General features: G+C 43.1%; 1 protein-coding gene across 3 annotated transcripts in view; it reads left to right on the plus strand.

The window, feature by feature from the left end:
- Window positions 1-3,951: 3,951 nt before the first annotated feature.
- Window positions 3,952-20,021, plus strand: part of PPARG (peroxisome proliferator activated receptor gamma) — a 220,864-nt gene continuing 204,794 nt past the window's right edge. The window contains exon 1 of one of the 3 annotated variants that reach the window (XM_078661417.1): window positions 3,952-4,275. The gene's annotated coding sequence lies outside the window, so the exon portion shown is untranslated. The remainder of the gene's footprint in view (window positions 4,276-20,021) is intronic. The other 2 variants (XM_078661416.1, XR_013601120.1) reach the window with 2 other exon arrangements.

Genomic DNA, 20,021 nt, shown 5'->3' on the forward strand with positions numbered 1-20,021 from the left:
CTACATCACTCCACTCTATGCAACTCTGCTCTACACCAATCCACTCTTTGCCACTACACACCACTCCACTCTTCTCTATTCCACTCTACTCTACACCGCTCCACACTAGTCCAAGCCACTGCTTTCTCGGCCACTGTACCCTATGTTTCTTTACTCTATGTCGCTCTACTCTACACCACTCCACTCTACTCTATCACACTCTGTCCCACGCCATTCTTTTCTACACCACTCTACTCTACAACACTCACTACACTGTGCACCACTCTGCAACACTCCAGTCTGTGTCACTTACCTCTGCACCACTACACTATGCAGCACCCCACTCTGTGCAAGTCTACTCTACGCCACTGTACTCAATTCCCTTGTACTCTATGCCTCTTTACTCTATGCTGCTCTACTCTATGCCACGCTATCCCACTCCACTCAATTCTACACCACTCTACTGTACAACACTCACTCCACCCTGCGCCACTCTACACCACTCCACTCTGCATCACTCAACTTTGCACCACTATACTATGCAGCACCCCACTCTATGCAAGTCTACTCTACGCCAATTCACTCTATGCCACTCCACACCACTCCTTTCTTCTCTGCACCACTCCACACAATTCCACTATACAGCACTCTATGCCACTCCACTGTATGTCACTCTATGCCACTCCACTGTATGCTTCTCTAATTCACGCCAGTCTATGCCACTCTACTCTACACCAATCTATGCCACCCAATTCTGCACAATGCCACTCTACACCATTCTACATCACTCTACTCAATGCCGTTCTACTCTAAGCCACTCTACCCTGCACTGCTGTAGGCCACTCCACTCCACTCTACTCTACACTACTCCACTCTACCTCACTCCATTCCACTTTATGCCACTCTACTCCACCCTACACTACTTTTCTCCACTACACCCCACTCTATGGCACTCTATTATGTCATTAAACACCATTTTACTCTGCGTCACTTTACTCTATGCCACTCTACTCTATATGAATCTAATCTATGCCACTCTGCTCAGTGCCACTCTATGCCACTCCACTCATGTCTACGCCACTCTGTGGCACTCCATTCCATTCCTCACAGTGCCACTCTATGGCATTGTATGCCACTCCACTCTAAGCCACACTACAGTACACCCCTCTACTGTAAACCCCTCTACTATTCGCCACTCCACTCTACTCTATGCCACTCAACGCCACTCAACAGAATGACAGTTTACTCTATAGCTATCCATCCCACACTACAGCACTCAGTGCCACTCTACACTACGTCACTGTACTCTACGCAACTTTAGCCTATGCCACTCTGCTCTACGCCAGTCTACTCTATGCTACTCTACTCCATGTCACTCTCTTCTATGCCACTGCACTGTACACCACTTTATTATACACCAGTCCACTCTATGCACTCCACTCTACACCACTCCACTCTCCCCCACTCCACTCTATGACTTTCCACTCTATGCCACTCTACTCAATGCTGTTTACGCCACTCCACTCTGCAGCACTCTACTCTATACCACTCTTCTCCAATATCCTCTACTCCATGCTACTTACTTTAAGCCATGCTAAACAGCAGCCATGTTGCTGTACACCATGGCTAAAAGACGTTGGCTAAAACAATAGCTCTCAAAGAAGTGAGACTGATTGGCTTTGCCAATGCTTGTTTACATTGCCAATAGCCTTTGAATGCATACATCATGATGGACATGCATGCATGGCCAGAAATCTTGCTGAGGGTTGTCAATTTAAGAATGTGTTTCACAAAATAGCTGTTTATATGTGCATGCTACACAACGCACACATGCCCCTGCATCACAACACATGCACAAGAGTACCTTATGACTTAAAAGTAGACATAAAGTGAATTACAGCACCTAAAAATCAAGCAAGCATCCCTATAGCAGTTTGCCACTAGCAGGGATTATTAAAATAAATATTTAAAACAGGTAGCAGGACGGGGGTATGTGGGAGTGAGGTAGAGAAAGGAGAGTACAAAGAGAGCATGCAGGGGCAAAGGAACAAGCAGGGAACAAGCAAGCACAAGAGGTGCTAAAATGATAAAGAAAAAATTAGTCCCCTGAAGTTACCAGTGGAAGGGTGCACCTCATCCACTCTGAACCCTGTAATACTGAAATGCTGGTGTCCTGAGTGGCACAAAATCAAGAAGAGGGAGGAAAGCCATTGACTCAAGTCCTGAAATAGATGAGAAAGTAATGTAATCATGGGGACAGGGCAGACACAACGTCCACTCTAAGTATATGTTTTGCACCAGAAACAGCAGGTCTTGCGGGGCTTTAGGTAGGTCATGTGCAGCCAGGTCTCAGACCCAGCGGTACTTAAAACCAACTCCGAAAATTGTCCCTGCCACGCTCTATATTCATGTCTTTAACTATACTGTCAAAACACTGATCAATAATTCTAGTTCTCAGCAATGACTGCAAAAGCCCTTGAGGTATTCCTTGCCAGTGATTCAAAAATCCCTTTTCACATTTCGCACGCATTCTCCAAGACTATTTGCTTTTTTTCAAGGTGATGTATTTTCTGTAGCTTTTTCATGCAAAATGTGACTCCTGTATAGTGCATACTAAGAAATGAAGTGCTTAGGGTGCCTGGATAAGTTATGGTTGCGGGTGGATATTCATAACCGGGCACAGTTGAGATATTTGATGCTGAGGTTGAAGGCAGTGTGTTTCTCACACTGGTTGGCAGTGGCTCATAAAGGTGTGCAGACAGCATGCACATCCACTTCTTGGCCTCTACGTAGCGCGGTGAGTTCAACGGCTGCATTTTTGCTCTTTGGAATTTTGGGAAAGTGTGTAACAGAGGTGCACAGATGTCAGCGAAACATGTTAGGACTGCCGGAAAAGTGAGAGGATCCAAAATAAAGACACAAAGTCTCTGCTGTTGGTGTGCGGCTTACTTTCTTTCGTTGAGGAAGATGTCGGGGTAAGATGTCAAAATATGGACAGAGCCAAAGGAAATGACAAGGCCCCGCTTTCAGGTGAGAGAGTGAGTTGTTAGCATGGGTGATAAATGGTGATGTGCAAGAGATGAAATAATGTATAAGCACTTGCAAAGCCAATAGGTCTAGGTTGTTTTAAGTATATGTGTCTATTCTGCTATATGTCGGGATGAATGGGTCAAGTGGCACGCTATGAGAAGCACAGGATAAAGTATACATGCTTTGATCGACACCCACCCTTAAATATATGGGCTATGCCTCCTTGAAATATTTCATGGGGATGTTTCTATGACCACGTCCTTTTTAGAGACCCCACGCCTTTGTCATCCCACTTAAAGCACTAAAGTCTCGCTACATATAGATTTAGCTCTCTCTCGAGATCTAAAAAAAAGATGGCTCCACATTCAGCTAAATACATTTGGCGCACTGTTCGTTAGATCAAAATACGTTTTTTGAGCAAAAATGTAAACAAAAATGTAATATTTTTCATGTCTTTTTGCTTCCAATAGTACAGCAGAACTACCTTTCTGCCCATGTCTACATTTTCTCGTTTTGCTTCACGTTTTGTATGCTTTAAGCATTTTCAGTTCCTCGTCGGTCCCATCTACCCTCCACTTCCCTCGCTGTAATTCTTATACTTATAATACGAAATCTCCCCATCTCAACAAAAAACAAACTGGTGGTCAAGTAAATCGTTCCAATACCTTCTAGTCCAGTTCGCGCTGAATAAAACTGCAAAAAAAAAGAGAAAACAGAAAGCGACGTCTTAGCCCAGGGCAGAAGGACCGTCGGGCGCACATTCTTGCAGAACACAGCTCGTTCCACTCAAATGTAATATCCGCCCAGTAGGTGGCGATGAATTAGTGTAAGTGGCTTACATTATTGCTAGACTGCAAAAAAAGATGAAAAAAGTACCGAATGAAGTTTCTGGGGAGGTCCTTTGAGGGAGGGAGCGCGCAGAGAGGCCGCATGGGGTGGAATGAAGAGGGAATGAGGAAGCAGAGAGAGAGTGTGAGAGAGAGAACGAGAGAGACGGGGGTAATTTGACAGCTCCCTCTGAAAGGGGAGGAGACGAGACTCCGAGACACTCGACGGGCAGGCTCTGCCGCTCGTTGCCGCCCCCTTCTGAGCGAGGACATAGAGAGCGAGGCTTCCCCTGAGTGGGTTCATGTCAGTCAGCAGACAGCGAGGGAAGCTGCTATGTCAGGCTGAGGGGATGCGCCGGCGGGCGGCCGAGTGACAAGCACAGTCAGACGGACTTACGACAAGAGCCGAACTCTTTGCATCGGGCCTGACACTTCGAAGGTCAGTGAACGGAAGGAGTCCAAAGTTTGCCTAGCTCGCTGCCTTATTTTATGATGTATAAGCTTTGCACAGGCTCAGAAAATCAAATTAATCCTTATGTGGCGAGGAACCCTACCTACTCATACTATGTTATCCATATGCGTATGTCCCATCATACATGCCACTCATTGGCTGCGCTCCCGACAGTATTGATCTGTATAGTTGGCAGCCGTGCGCGAGACTGTGCCCTTTGAACCATGACACCAGCGGCGGCAGTGCTTGACTTATGCCTACCTCGGTGTTTACCTGGGTATTTTGTCATCCCGGTCATTGAGGAGGTATTTACTGCGTTACCTATTCATTCTGGAGCTGTCCCAGTTTACGGTGTCGTAACTTTAAATTCATGTTTGCCGGTTTTAAAGTGAGTTCCTGGCGGACTTAGATTTTTCTTGATTTTAATAATCTCCTAATGAAAAACCCATCCCTGTTATTTCTTGACGTTATGATAACTGCTATTCACAAATGCATTAATGTTTCCTACAAATAATGTGCTTGTTTGCAAAATTCCTTTAATGTATGTGCGTTCCTGCCCTAAAAGTACCTGTGAGGTAGGCATCTACTGTGCTGGATTCTAGAAGGTCTGTGACATCCTCGTCATGCTGCCTTCTGCATAGAACTGGGCTGAATTGACTAAATCATGGTTATGTTTCCAAGTAATGGTGGGTTTTCAGGGAAGGCCCGCTTAGTCTTTGATCAGCAGGTGCGCATGCTGAAAGGCTCCGTCAGGCATGGGCCTTGACAACTGATTGAATAGATGCAAAGTGATGAAATTGTCTTCAGTGCGAAGTGCTTTCATTTCTATGGTTGTTGGACCGTACTTTATTCATTTGGGGAAATGAGAACCATTTTGAGCAGCAGTCAGACATTGACCCAGTGTGAGAGACAGAAATACAGAATAAGGAGCAAAAAGGAGGAAGATAAGCCCAGGAAGGGATACAAAAGAACCTGCAAGTGGGCTATAAGGAGACAGGAAGTGTCAAGTGCTGGAAAAAGAGGCAAACATGTGAATGAAGGCTAGCTATCATTGGTTTCGATAACCCAGTCATTTGGTAGCCCGGGTGGTTAGCTCTTTAGAATGTCTGTGGGTCCCTGCACTTATTTTGGTACAAGTTAAGCACTATCACTTTCGCTTGCCCTCATGTCACTTTCTACAGAGGGTTTATGCGGCTTCCAGTATCACCTGTGACATCAATGGTACATAGTTTATGTGTTTTTACTACGACATTATACATACATTATTGTTTATTGACTACCTGAGCACAGTCATGCAGTGTCCTACACAGGTGGCTGCTCCATCACAGAGGTTGAAGTGTAACAAAAAACATATTGGCACTCTGAGGGTGGTACACAGGTGGTGCCTGAGAGGATGATGGGAGGGAGTGCTGTTTAATTGAAACAGATCACAGTTTATAGCGCGTCAAAAGCACATGTAAAATAATTAGCATCATCAGCGGCGTAGCATCAGTGGGGAGTGTTTGGGGTGTTACACTCCGCTAATTAATGTACTTTCAGGTAGGTAGTTGGGTACAGGTGCTTTCAGTAGAGTATAGTGAGGTGTCTTTCGGACTTCACAAGGACTTTTTACAATAATCTAGACAAAAAGGCACAAACACTCTCTCTCTCTTTGCTTAGAAAGTGTTAAAAAATGTTGGTTATTTCGCAAAATATTGTGTTTTCTCTCGCTTTCAATCCACATTCGTCTCACTTTCCACTGCCCCTTTATCCTCTCTCAGGTGCCCTGCTTGTCCTATTATGTATTTTGACATTATATGCCGGCGTGATTGTCGGAAAATCTGAAGCTCAGGCATTGTAAGTTTTCCTGTTTCTACACATTGGCGAGAAACAATGGCAAACAGAGCTTTGTTCAGACACATTTTGCAATAGGGTTCCTTTAAGATTGATTTTAGAATTCCTTATGTTGCCTGCAGAAAGTCAGGGTTCATAAAATGCATACATTAAGAAAAAATATACCTCAATAATAGCAAGTGACAAGCTCTGTAATGGCATCATTATAAATTAAGGACTTTTGATTGTGAAGATTGCAAAATTTAGGATGGGAGATTCCTTCTCTTGGGGCTTAGAGATCAATATCATATCTTAGAGATTCATAGGGCTATGCACTGGATATTACCGACCTAAAATGACCATTGACATGACACAACTTCAGTCACTAAATACAAAAGTGGCATTTCGTTTTTTTTAATAACTGTGGAAGTTTGGGGAAGTTTTCCCAATTTGAAATCAGATATGTCCCCATAGTTAGACAGACTATTACATTGTATTCTTAGATTTTAAAAAATAGACATAGTTTTAAGAGATTTTTTTTATTTAGTTTTCAAAAATTAATTTTCCAAACATAACCATGCATTTTAAACTGTCGGGAGACGGGTGGCTCAGTGTCTCGACACATGGCTGAAGCCCTTGTGTCACTGGTTGTAGTGCAGTCTGTTTTGGTGATAATGAAATGTACTGCGTCTACAGCGCGCACCTAATACCTTTAATTAATAAGGTGGGGGCAGCAGTCCAATCTGTCTAATTCACTAACATTTACCACAGTAGTAATCTTTTGTAGCCTCACTGTAGAGACAGAAGATTGAATGATATGGAATTTGAGCTCCAATAGGTAGATTTTCACTCCCTGAGGAGTCCATTCCATTGGACAGTTAAGATACCTTGCCTGAGCAGCATAAAGAGGTTTGCACGATAATACTATCACTCTGTGTGGATATATGCAGAACATATCTTCCAGGTGCTGTCTGTCTGTTATGAATTCCGTTCAGTTTTAGAATAAAGTATTAACTTGAAAATTATCTATCAGTTTTTCAATGGACTTAAACTTTGGAAGAAAGATCTGCAAAAGAAAATACCTGTCTAGCCAAGTGATTGAAAAGGAGATGGCAACTTATTTGGCATGTTACTTGAAAATAACTCATTTCACCCTTCTCCTTTGCTAAGCACAATGCTCCCCTATGAAAAAAGCGACCTACTACACATGTTACTTACATGTTGACATTTAACTCAGTACAATGGTATCTTGAATTCAGAAGTTCACACCACTGATTTCTTGATTCATGGTAAGGCTCATTAGAGAATCCACATGTTCAGGAAGTGGAGGGGGCTTTGACACTATTCTGCTTTCATAGGTTTCCTTTTACATGGCTATGGACGTATAAAAAACTCATATCAAGGAAATATCTAAGGTACAAGAATACCACGAGGAAGATTGCTATACCTTTCACTGTCACTCACGTGGGCATCGAGTTGCACTCAAGGAAGTGTGTTAAATTCAACGTGTGGCAAAAAGGAGGGCTATTTCCTGAAGAAAAGGACTAAATGACTGATTTTGAAGTTTGTTAGCGGTGATTGAAGTTAATCGTGAGTGGCCAAGACATGTAGTGAAATATCTTTATATAAATATAGAAAGGGTTAATCTCTAAGGGCACTTTGACCAATAATATAGCACAGTAAACTGTAATATAGAATGGTAAACTGATTATGTTAGCATTGTAGTACCTTATGCACATTCTTCAACATTGTCAGCACACATGTATTTATTTATTTATTTATTTGCTTATTACGTTTATATATGTAGCCCTCATGCTACTTTATAGCATCTACCAAGCATTAGAGTGAAGGGGTAAAAAGGAGGAGATGGTGGTTGCAAACCATTGTCAGTCTTTTTTCTAAGATGGATCATTGCCATGAGCAGAGTTGAAATGATGAATGTCTGTTCTTTGTCAGAATCTTCCACAGTCTTCTTCCAGCCTGCAATGAAAGAGAAGGAATATTCCAGAAAAATTGAGCCTCCCCGCCTCACCGCTTGTATATGCCTGGATGAAATGTCAAAAGATAGTGGAGGTCAGCCTTAGATTTGTGGAAGCGCCTCACTAATTTAGGGGCCCCATTAGGAAGGCGGGCGGATCGTCCCGCCGGGCCGGCGGTAGTCACCGCTGGCCGGGGGGGGCGACCCGCCGGCCATCCCTTCAGAAATGATCCCCCGCCATATTACAATGGCTGGGGGGTCCGCGATGGACGGAAAGACCGTCCACAGCCTTTCCCCCCGGTCGACATGTCGACCGGGCGGAAAAGGGTTCAATATGTTGACGCGTCTGAAAGACACCACCAGCCATATTAGAATGTGGCCCTGGAAATGCCTTCCGTGGCGGCATTGCCGCCACAGAAAGGCATGCGGAGTCTGCTTGGGGGGCCCGTTGCGGGCTCTCAGGTACTCCGGGGGTGTAGGGTTGCACATGGGGGGTACCCTTTCAATGAGCAACGTTGCAGTCACCACTCGGTGCCTGTCACGTTGTGCATTGAAACGCACAACCTGCCTCTGTGGCATTACGGCGGGCGGTGCTGTCTGCACCGCCCGCTGCAATGTTGCAGATGATCTATGCGCCCGCCAGTGTGGCGGGCGCAATGTAATCGAGAGTGCAGGACCCCCGCACCCTCAGCGGGCAATCCCGGTTTCCAAGGGTATGGCGGGCAGACAAAGTTCGCCCGCCATACAAATGGGGTCCTTAGTGTGAATTCCGACGGTACAGGTCTTTCTGAATAATACAGCTAGCCTTAAAACTGGATCTAAGAATTTGCTGGCCACATAGAGCCGGGCATTTTTAGAGGTTAACTGGGGACTTTGCTTGTAGCCTTGTTTACAGCTTTCTTTAGAATTGGTGACTACCGCACATTTGAGCTATTTGGACATGATTCAACTGGCAAAGTAAGAACATTTGAAGATGGTGATGAGAGGAGATACAGGAGGCTCTTCTTGAGGAATTTTCAATGATCACAGCTGGAGAAGTGGTTAGTAGAAAATTAAGGATGAGTTCTGGAACATCCAGCTCAATAATGGGGTGTAACTACCAGCCAGCAGCAGGAAAATGGAATTCTTGTTGGGTATGGTGTAGCTGTTTCTAGTATGGTTTGTCTAATCAGTGAAATTACTCTCATAATTTGGGGTGGGTGATGGTGTGCACCCTGAATATCGAACCCAGAATATCAATGAAACAGAATATCAAGGACAAAATATTGAAAAAAATATCGGCAAGTAAGTCTAGATTTTTATACCTATCTCCACATAGTGTTACATATGTCTACAAGTTGCGTACATGGGGAGGTAGGAATTCTATATGTATACTTTGCGATACACACTTACCTTTCACAATTTTGCCCTAGATATTCTGTCATAGATATTCTTATACCACAATATTCTGGGGGGCAATATTCAGTAATACAATTGTCAGTGGCAATGTGAAGCAACCACCTCTAATACTGTTGGCATCTGTGGGAGCTTGAAAAGGTGAAGCATGAACTAGATTACATAAACTGCCCTGGTGATTCTAATTTGTACATAGATACTATTTAGACCCATTCTACAAAATACAGAAAAGTGTTACTTAATTTCTATTGGTTAATACTGTTTGCGGAAAACTCAATATATTCACTACAGCTAAACAAAATGTGAACATTTATTTTTGCTGCCTCAGTCAAGCAGTGGCTATTGCAAAAGGAAATGGAGCAAAATATTACACAATTTCAATATGCATTATGTTGTAAGATAATACTTCACTGCAAATTAGAAACATACATTACGTTTATGTAATCAAGAGCATGTCCGCTTTGCCTTAGTTCTCCTTTTAAGTGCCCTAGTTCTCCTTTTAAGTGCCCTAGTGCAGGGGTTATTAATTCCACACAGTGGCGTAGCTAGCCCTTTGGCTGTCCGTGGTGGTCCCTGTGTTTACCGCTCTGCGGCAGCCACATTGAAGAGTGGGAGAGTAGGATGGGAGGGTGCTGGTGACATTGGGGGGGGTGCTAGTAATTGCTGGGGAGGGAGGCCGCCACCCTCCCCCCTTGCTACGCCAGTGATTCCACAACTCCTGAGTTAATGATACTGTGGGCCCATTAACTACAGGGGGGCAGCAGTAATGGGGAATATGGCTCGAACCATAAGAAGCCCATGAAAAATGCGGAATAACATTATTCTTGGTCTGATTCCCCAAGCAATTCCTCATTCTCTCCCATAGTTCTCTTGAGATTTTGGCTGCTGAAAACAGATCCATTTTCCGATGTTATTTTGACAGGTCAGGTGTGTTTCCACAGATCTTACATTTCTCAATATGGCCGGTTATAAATGGATGTTGCAAGGCACTTCTTATGAGACTCCTAGCAAGGTGGAATTAGAGTTCGTAGAGGCTGGCACTGAAAATATGCCGGATTCAGGGATAAAGCACAGTGGAACACGGTCTCAGACTCCAAATAACCCTAAGAGCAGCAGCTACGGTTATCTGCATACTATAAAGAACAGTGCTTCAAACTGGTTTGCTATGAGGCCCTGTGATCTCGAGTTAGTAGGTATTTTTCCCGGCTTGCATTCATGACAATTCCTCTCTCATAACCCTGTCCCAAAGCAAATAGATCTAACAGGACATATACTGTCCATTATGTTTGGAGTTAGCCAAGAACTCTTGACTTCACTAGAACTAATTGCATAGTGTACTTACTTATTAGGGGGCATATTACCAACAAGTAGCGATAATTATCGCTAAATAGGCTTAGCGATGATTTTTTTATCGCTGCCTATCGCTGGATATGTTAGCGGAGAAAACATGCAATTAGCAACGTTTTTCTCCATTGTGCTAAAATATCCAGCGATAGCGGCGAAATGCGTGAATATCGCTGAGAATACAGCAATATTCACGCATTAGCGACGAAATGCTCTTAGCCATGTTATCCATCTCCCATTGGATAACATAGCTAAGAACTGGTCTGGGCAGGTGTTAGTATTTGGAGATATTCGCGCTTAGCGCAAATATTTCCATCGCTACACCTGCCTTGCTAATAGGCGATAGCGATGTTAGCGACTGCTTTCAGTCGCTAACTGGTTGGGTATGCCCACTTTGCATGTCACTAGCGATAAACATCGCTGACATGCAAAGCGGGCCTCAAATCACTCGCTATCACCTAAAAGCTGTCGCTAACATCAGTTAGCGACAGCTTGCTAATAGGGCGATAGAATTATCACCGCTTAGCGTCCGAAAACAGCCACTAAAGCGACGATAATTGCCTATCGCCCTGCTTGATAATATGCCCCACAGTCTTTCAGCCAGCCCTCTCAATCCATTGGTCTGTTCTTGTAACATTTTTCTCGAATACAGCATATCGCTTGGAGCAGTGTGTCAGCCCACTTGTGCCATGGACTAACTTCAAAGTGAGAGCCAGCATCTTGTCATTTCACAAGTATCACATCAACACAAATAGTATTTCCTTCAGGCGCAAGGAACATTACTGTTACAACAATGTGTGCTTTTTGTGACCAGAAATATTTTTGCTCATAGCCAAAGCTTTTTTTTAGATTGAAGAGAGCCTAACGGGTTCCCAAACAATAAAGTTGTGCAAAATATCATGACAAAACAAAACAGACACTGGCAAAGCCAAAAGCCTGGCAGCCAACTCCAGACCTCTTGGCTTTACCAATGCATGCGTTTTCAGTTGAAATCGATTTACTGAATGTTCGGTTATGTCATTAACTGTTCCTCTATCTGCTTCAGTAAAGGACGTCTGTATTACAGAGCTCTGCAGACAATGCATTACCAAGAGGAAGGAAGCAAGGTTAAATATTTGTCTATATATCACAAAGTGCACAGTTGTCAGTGAAGAAAGGTGCTGTTGTGAACATAGATCTGTGGGGTGAATGATACCTGTGATAGAATAAAGCTGCACCTATGGTCACTTGTAATGAACTAATTGTGGCAACAGAAAGCTCCGACTCATAGGGAATGGTTCATATGGAATAGATGTACTTCTGTTTAAGAACCACAGGGCATATTACCAACAACTAGCGATAATTATCGCTATATTGGCATAGCGGCAATAATTTTATCGCCGTGTTGCAGCGATTTATATCGCTTAGGAGCCTTGATATTATCAAGGTTTATCTCCTAAGCGATAAAAATCGGCCGAAATGCATGAATATCGCTGTAAAGTCAGCGATATTCATGCATTACCGAGCTAATGCTCTTAGCCATGTTATCCACCTCCCATTGGATAACATGGCTAAGAACTGCTCAGGGCAGGTGTTAGCTTTTGGAGATTTACACGCTGAGCGTGAATATCTCCAAAAGTTGGTAATAGGAGATAGCAATGTAAGCGACTGTTTCCAGTCGCTAACATCTTGGCACGCCCACTTTGCATGTCATTAGAGATAAATATCTCTGACATGCAAAGCGGGGCCCAAGATGGTCGCTATCTCCTACTAGCTGTCGCTAACTGGTGTTAACGACAGCTAGGTAATAGGGAGATAATTTTATCTCCGCTTTCTTGTCTTTTAAAGCCAAAAAAGCGGAGATAAATCCCTTGATAATATGCCCCCACATGCTCTATAGAGTGGTACTACAGACAAAGTGAATGTACCCGTTATTTAAACACACATACCTACAAAATACGAGGTAGCTCATCCTTAACCACTTGCATGCTAATGACAAGGTGAACTCGTCATGAGGCACACTGGATCTGTGCTCATGACAAGGTCAACTCGTCATGTATAATGGGAAACATAAATCTCCAGCACAGGAGGGGAAAACCCCTTAGCAGCCAAGTGGTTAAGATAACATGCCACTATGATGCATACATGTTCATCTGTAACACATTAAGAAACACATACACAAAGTGAGATAAGGAAACTTGCCTTGGTGTGAAACCCATGACAGAGAAGAGACACATACTAAAGATTCAACAGACAAGAATGTATTTCATTTTTTTTGCTAGCCTCACAGGATAGATGTACATTGTGGTCACATGATACACATACTTGAGACTCTCTTTGACCCTGCTGGCTTATATTCATTGCGAGTGGGGTGAGTGCTAATCATGAGGGTGTTCTCTGTGGACAATCACACTTTGCATTCATCATTTGCCATTAGCTATATTTGACTATTTGGCCCCACCTCAAAGCTGATTAAAGAATGTAATTGATACTTATATCAACTTTACATCCAAATTATGGGTACACCACTGAAACCTGGAATTACAGTTGTGGGATGGCCTTGCTTTTGTATCTTGAGAAGTTCTTTATACTGCAATTACATTTAATCCCATTAAACATCTTCATTCTATTCTTTTACTGATGTATTCTTCCATCGTTATTGAGGTATTTGTGTTGAGAAAGTAATGCACAACCTTATTCTCTTTGTCCAAAAGTTTCTAAAAAAATTACATTTAGTTCTGTAGATTTACTCCTAAATTTGGAGAAAATCTGGGCTTCCTATCGACACTCCGAGACATTAAGGAGTAGGAGTCCTGGGAAGCTAAGACAGTCAGAGGTTACCAAGAATATTTTGTGGAAGTTGTTTGCAAATTTTAACGTACTCCTCTTTAAATTAATTTCGTCCTCATCAATAATGTAAAGGGTGTTTATTTATGCACATTCATACATTCTTTGCAATAGTGTATCTTTGTTTTAAATTTCATGTTTCTTTCTGCTTGGAACTATTGTTCCCACCGAGCAATCCTTATTTTCCAGCATACTCTATTTCGGAGTTGTCACTCCCATTCCCACCTTAGATACAGATAAATACCTTCCCTTGTCAGGAGTTTGCATCTGACTACATCCATAGTGGAAAAGTGCATTGCAAATATTTGTGGTTATAAACACTTGTAACTTTGTAGATGCACATCTTCTTAGACAACCATCCCTACTACTGAATATCCACTCATCGACCCAGAGGGCAGATATACTCACACACAATTTTACATCACAGTGGTGCAATATTATAGATGTGAATAAACCACTTTGTGAGTATAAATCTATACATTTTTGTTTTATTAAAGTATGAATTTACACTCATAAACAAAAAGTTTGTCCACCCAAGGCCCATTTAGGCGAGAATACTGCTCTAGGAATTGAATAATAGTGGCATATCCTTATGGAAATTCCAAATGACAGCTTATAAAACAAAATCATGTAGGAAAAGTAAACTTTTTTTCCACTCATTGCATGTTTCTTTCACATTCCATTCAGAAGGATCTGCAAAGTTATTTGCCCCTTCTTATAAAATAATTTTATGTGAGAGACTTTGTATAGATATACATTTAGTAAAGATCACCATAGTTATTTATTGCGATGTGTCACTACTGCTTTAACTAGACAGGGACCTACCTTTCTAACAGCATTCTTTTCAGAATTTGGAAAAGGGCAGAATACCTTAAGCAGCATCTAACAGATGATAGCAATTGCCCGATTAAAGCAAAGCAAGGCACATGAATTTTTGGATCAATATCCTCAACGGGCAATGCAAGCAAATGACAGCTAGATAGTTATGTAGATGATAGTATAAATCCTTCACTGCTGGAGTACCTTTTCAGTCCTTAGGGAAACACCACATTTTAAATAGTTTGAGCTAAAGGTGTACAAACTTGGATGGGGTGCTTCTGTTCGCATACTTTTGTTAACTTCCCACAAAACTCCAACCCCCCGGCTGCGCACAACCTTTTGCCGTGAGCAGCAAAGGTTGGCTACAGTGCCTGGTCTCTGGCCAGGCCCTGCGTCCAACTTGATTGCAGGTCACCAGCCCCTCCTTAGAAGCGTCCAACCCTGCAGAAGATTGGCTGGAAGGCTTGGTATCTGGAAAGGCCCTGTGCCCAACCCCCCTGCATACAGCGTACCCCCTGCTGTGTGCACAGCCTACAGCTATGCGCACAGCCTACAGCTATGCGCAGTGGTGGGTTGGCCACAAAGCCTTGCCTCTGCCCTTGGTCATGGTCCTTGGTGCTAGCGAAACAAGATGGCTGCCATTTCCATAGGTGTGATGAATCTGTATAATGTCCAGTCCCAAAAAATGTGCCAATGCTATGTTGTCTGGTAGTCACCAAAGAATAGAAGACATATATGCGGCTAATCCGCCGCAGTCCAGTGGCGTAACAAAACTTGAGGGGGCCCTCCTGCAAAGTACATGGAGGGGGCCCCCTCCTACCACCCTCAGTAGCTCCCAGGCCAGGGTACTGTGCTGAGAGGATCGCCTGGAGCTCAGACCTCCGACCGCGCCGCTGGGGTGTTTGTTACGCCACTGCTGCAGTCACCAAAAGGGGAGTGAAGGTGCACTTATACCATGTTGAACGTGGTGGCTTTGCACTGAGCACATACTCATGTATCACAATAGCAAACTCTCACTTATCAAAGGATGATTGTGCACTGACATTTTGCAGGCACATTGACTCCGTGTATATTGCTTGTTAATCGGACCAAAAAATCTGTTTCTATTGCTGCTTAAATGAGCCTTGAAGACAAATATTTGGACAAGCAGATCTAAACGTTCTGTAGCAGAGCAATGATCCGTACAATATCACATGCTCATTGTGAATACGAAAACATGGAGAAAAAAACCTAAGAAATACAGTGAATTTGGTGTTATTTCTAGTAGTAATTCATCTCCGATATCCTGCTTGACTCAATCTTCGGGCCAGGCTGGTTTGTTGGTTCTTGCCTTAGGCCATCACCACCCACACACAAAAGAGACTTGTTATATAGTAATCCAGAAAAAATATTCTATAAACCTATGTATACCGACTTTGCAGGTGACGCATTGTGATTCTAACACAGGTAGCTCATTTTTGTATGAATTTACACGTGGGCATTGGAGGTGCAAACTTTGCACCCAAAACCTAACATAGGTACCATGCACTTTTCACAATAATGTGTAATGTGCACTATTTTTTTCATCTACGGCTCATCAATTTTGAAAATCAGCAGTTGGCTATTGATTCGCAATTCCCTTTTGAGGCACAAAAATATCTTTTTCTGAAAAAGTTAGAAGATGCCCCTCGGCATTTCAGAATTACATAAGCTTTCATATCATGTTCATAAAAATGTATAGAAGCAATCCTATCCCCTACTCTAGATATGTTTCAAAGGTCTATCAGATCCCTCCCTCCCTGGCAGTAGCGGCTGGTGGTGGGGCAGAAGGTGGTTTGGGGTTAGAAAAAAATCACTTATCTGGTTACTGCCGCCACCTCTCCTCCATCCTCTTCTCTCCCTCCTGCTTCCCAAGAGCAGGAAGCGCCCAGGCTTCCCTAAGCCAATCATGACGCTGCTGTCACAAGCATGACAGCAGCGTCATGATTGGTCTGAGTGGCCTGTTGGGCCGCTCAGGCAGTGCCTGGGAGCCTTGGGAAAGTTCTCCACCCTGCTGTGCAACACAGAGAAATAGAAGAGAAATGCAAAGGGTGCATGACGGCTGATCAAACCATCATGCGCACTTAGTAGTGACCTTAACACTCATCCTCCTGTGCACCAGCCCAGCCCTGCCCCAACCTGGCTCAGTGAAGACAAATACAACTATAATAACAATATGTTAATATAATTTTTTTCCCTTGGTGCACTGCTTTGAGAGTAGTGAGGAGATGCTTTAACAGAGGAGCTGCTGCTGTGTAAAAGAAGCTAAGAAGCTTTGCATAGGCCCTGAGGAAAATACAGAACAGAAGCAAATGTTATATATATAAATGTATATATATATAACCATTTTTGCACTGCCTCCCTTTGAGGGCCTAGTGCGAATTTCACTTGCTAACACTTTACACCTGCAGTTAGCTGGTGCGGACTGCTAGCACTGATTGAAATAATGTGGAACGAATATTAACAAATAAGGCAGAAAAATCTTTGGTACATGTAATTCCCCATTTTTTCACAGAGGTGTACGCTGCAGTACTTCCTGTACATTCGCTGCAATGTAATTCGAGGTGGTGAGTTTTTAGGGTCTGATTTCGTGATTGACTCTAAATTGTCTTTTAAAAGCGAAGTTAACTGGCAAAGCGATTGCAGAATCGAACTGAGCAGTCCGAGTCCTCTTTTGGTGAAGATGTGTTCTAATGCAGGCAAGTCAATTAAAAAAAGAAAAAATGCAATGACTGAATGCTTGAATTAATCTCTAGCCGGGTCTGGTGGTTCAGTGGACTAATGCGTCCATTGCAGGGGCCTGTGTTCAACCTCATGGTCACAGGTTCAAATCCCGGCGGGTCCACTCAGCCTTTCATCCATCTGAGGTCGATAAAATGAGTACCATTGAGTTATGTAACAATAAACATCTGTTATTCAGCGCCAAGACACCTACGGGTAATCATGCGCTTTACAAATACACCTGTTATGTTATGTTACTAGTGCTGCATTCTAGTCCATCTGTTGTTGTCCATCAATCCACTGCAGATGGAGACCAGCCATATGCAAGTGAGGCTTGGTCTTGTGCCCATAAGAACTGCGAGGTCAGCTACTCCACATGGGGATGGAAGCATCCCCAGAACGGTTTCAGCCTTTAGGGGTCTCATGAATGAGGTGCACCCGAGCCCCACAGTGAGCATAGAACCCATTTCTTGGCATACCCATCACACATAGCGTCTCACGTTGAAAATCAAAAGTGAAGAAAGACTGCTAGAATTACTCTCAGACACTGGTCCTTTTTCACTCAAGGATACATTTCACTTCCTCCCTCTGCTGACTATGTCATTCCAGGAAAAGACTAACTACATGAAAATCAGACACGATACTGCTCCAATAGGAACAGATGAGCCTGAACTGCTAGGACATGCCCTCCAGAAACACAACACAAGCAACCTCAGAACAGAGGGGGGCGATTCACAGAACTGATCAGAGATAACATCCTAAACTTCCTAATTTTGGTATTCACAGAAGGCATTTAGTAGTAGTAAATTTAGGACACCTAACTTTACTATGACTAAACTGAGATAAAATCCTAAATTAACTACTTTTAGTATTCACAGAAGGCATTTAGTAGTAGTAAAGTTAAGAGTCCTAACTTTACTACTACTAAATGCCTTCTGTAAATACCAAAAGTAGTACGTTTAGCATTTTATCTCAGATCAGTTCTGTGAATCAGCTCCTTTCAGACTAACTGCGAAGGTGGGTGGAGGGTGGCACATTAGTATTGAAATATGCATTAAAAAATTATACATTTTAATTTGGTTAACCTTTATTCAAGAGGTAACTTGGTATTTTGCTTTGTTCCCACTGAAAAGCGCACCAAAGTGGAATCAACCTTTAGAGTGAAAATAATACATATATTAAAATAGGCAATGTTCACTGCTGACATGTCATTTAAACTGTCCACATTTGAAAGAGGGTCCCTTCTTTCTGTCCATTAATATGTTTTAGGTCTTCAGAGTGTGAGGACAATTCTACCGTGTCTCTCAAGCCGGTCAGCAATTAGAGGCTCTCTAAATGTTGTTTCCCTAACAGGCAGGTGTTGGGGGAATGTAACAGAATTCGGAACCTGCAGGACAAGGGCTGGTTGAGCCTGTTCTTCGTGACACTATGTCATCTGGTAACCATTAATTATCAAAGACAAGCCACCTCTGAAAGTACAGTTTGCGGTGGAAATACAACATACCTGTATTCCATTGTTGAAGAAAGCCTTTAAAAGGCCCCCGAGCTAACATTAACATTCACAAATCTGGATGGCTTGAAACGTATTGATCACAGTGCAGAAGGGGACAGAATCCTAAGTCTGCTTCATGGATAAGCTGGGAAAACGTGTCTGTTTCGCACATCAAAACCTTAGGTCAGTGATTTAAAAAAATTAAGACATCTATGCAAGTCATAGGTTTACATTAAGCCTGGGCAGAATTTTAATTATGCTGGAGTAATTAGAGTAATTCTTATAACTCTGCACTACTCTTCGATGCGGAATTACCAATAACTATACAAGACACCTCTTCGCGTAATTAAGATAAATTTGAGAGAACAAATCCTTACATGAGGGCACATTTAACCCCTTCCCTGCAGGGGTAATTCCCCCACGGTGCGGGGGGGCTCGGGGTGAGCGCAGCGCTGCAGTGCTTATGACGTGACCAGCTCGTCATGAGTCACGATGGAGCTGTGCTCATAATGAGCTGGTCTCGTCATGACACCGCCCACTGAATACTTTGCCCGCACAGGTGGGAAATCAATCGCACGTGGGCGGCGCGGAGCCGTTATGACGAGACCAGCTCGTCATGAGCACAGCTCCATTGTGACTCATGACGAGCTGGTCTCGTCATGAGCACCGGAGAGGTTAATGAGAGACTGTTGTTGCCTCCTATTTTTGCTATGGTGCATTTAGTACTGTTTCTTAGCGCAAAAAGCATCTTTGAGGACATTTTTGACACAAAGATGCATTTTGCGCAAAGAAAATAGTGCTAAATGGCGGTAGTAAGTTGGGGTCGGTAGTAAGTTGGGTAAAAAGTCACATCACAAGAGCCCATTTAGTGAGCACGAGCGGCTACTTGCACTCGCTGTTCGCGGTTTGTAACATTTAGCATTATTTCTTAACTCAAAATACATCCTCACATACATTTTGGCCTTGAGGGGGCATTTTTGCGATATGAAATGAATTTTAGGTAATTACACATGATTACACTGCACTCCATTAGGAGAGCTACACGCACTCATAGTCTACATCTAAGCAAGGAGTACTTGCCACATCTTTCACTGATCAACCCCAAAGATCCTTATTTGTCACACTTTCAGCATCAAAGGGGTGGTTACTTTGAAGCCTCCTGGAACCATCACAGTGCACATTTTGTAGGTAAAACATGTGCTGTTCTGAAGTTAAATGGTCTACTATCACCAAATTATTTCTCATATCTCAGTTCACTTAACTTTTTTGCTAGTCTTTGATCCTCATTATGGGTGGCCCAGAGTTATCTGGCACTAATGCTGAACCCAG

The sequence above is a fragment of the Lissotriton helveticus genome, chromosome 9, assembly GCF_964261635.1.
Source record: "Lissotriton helveticus chromosome 9, aLisHel1.1, whole genome shotgun sequence".
NCBI lineage: Eukaryota > Metazoa > Chordata > Amphibia > Caudata > Salamandridae > Lissotriton > Lissotriton helveticus.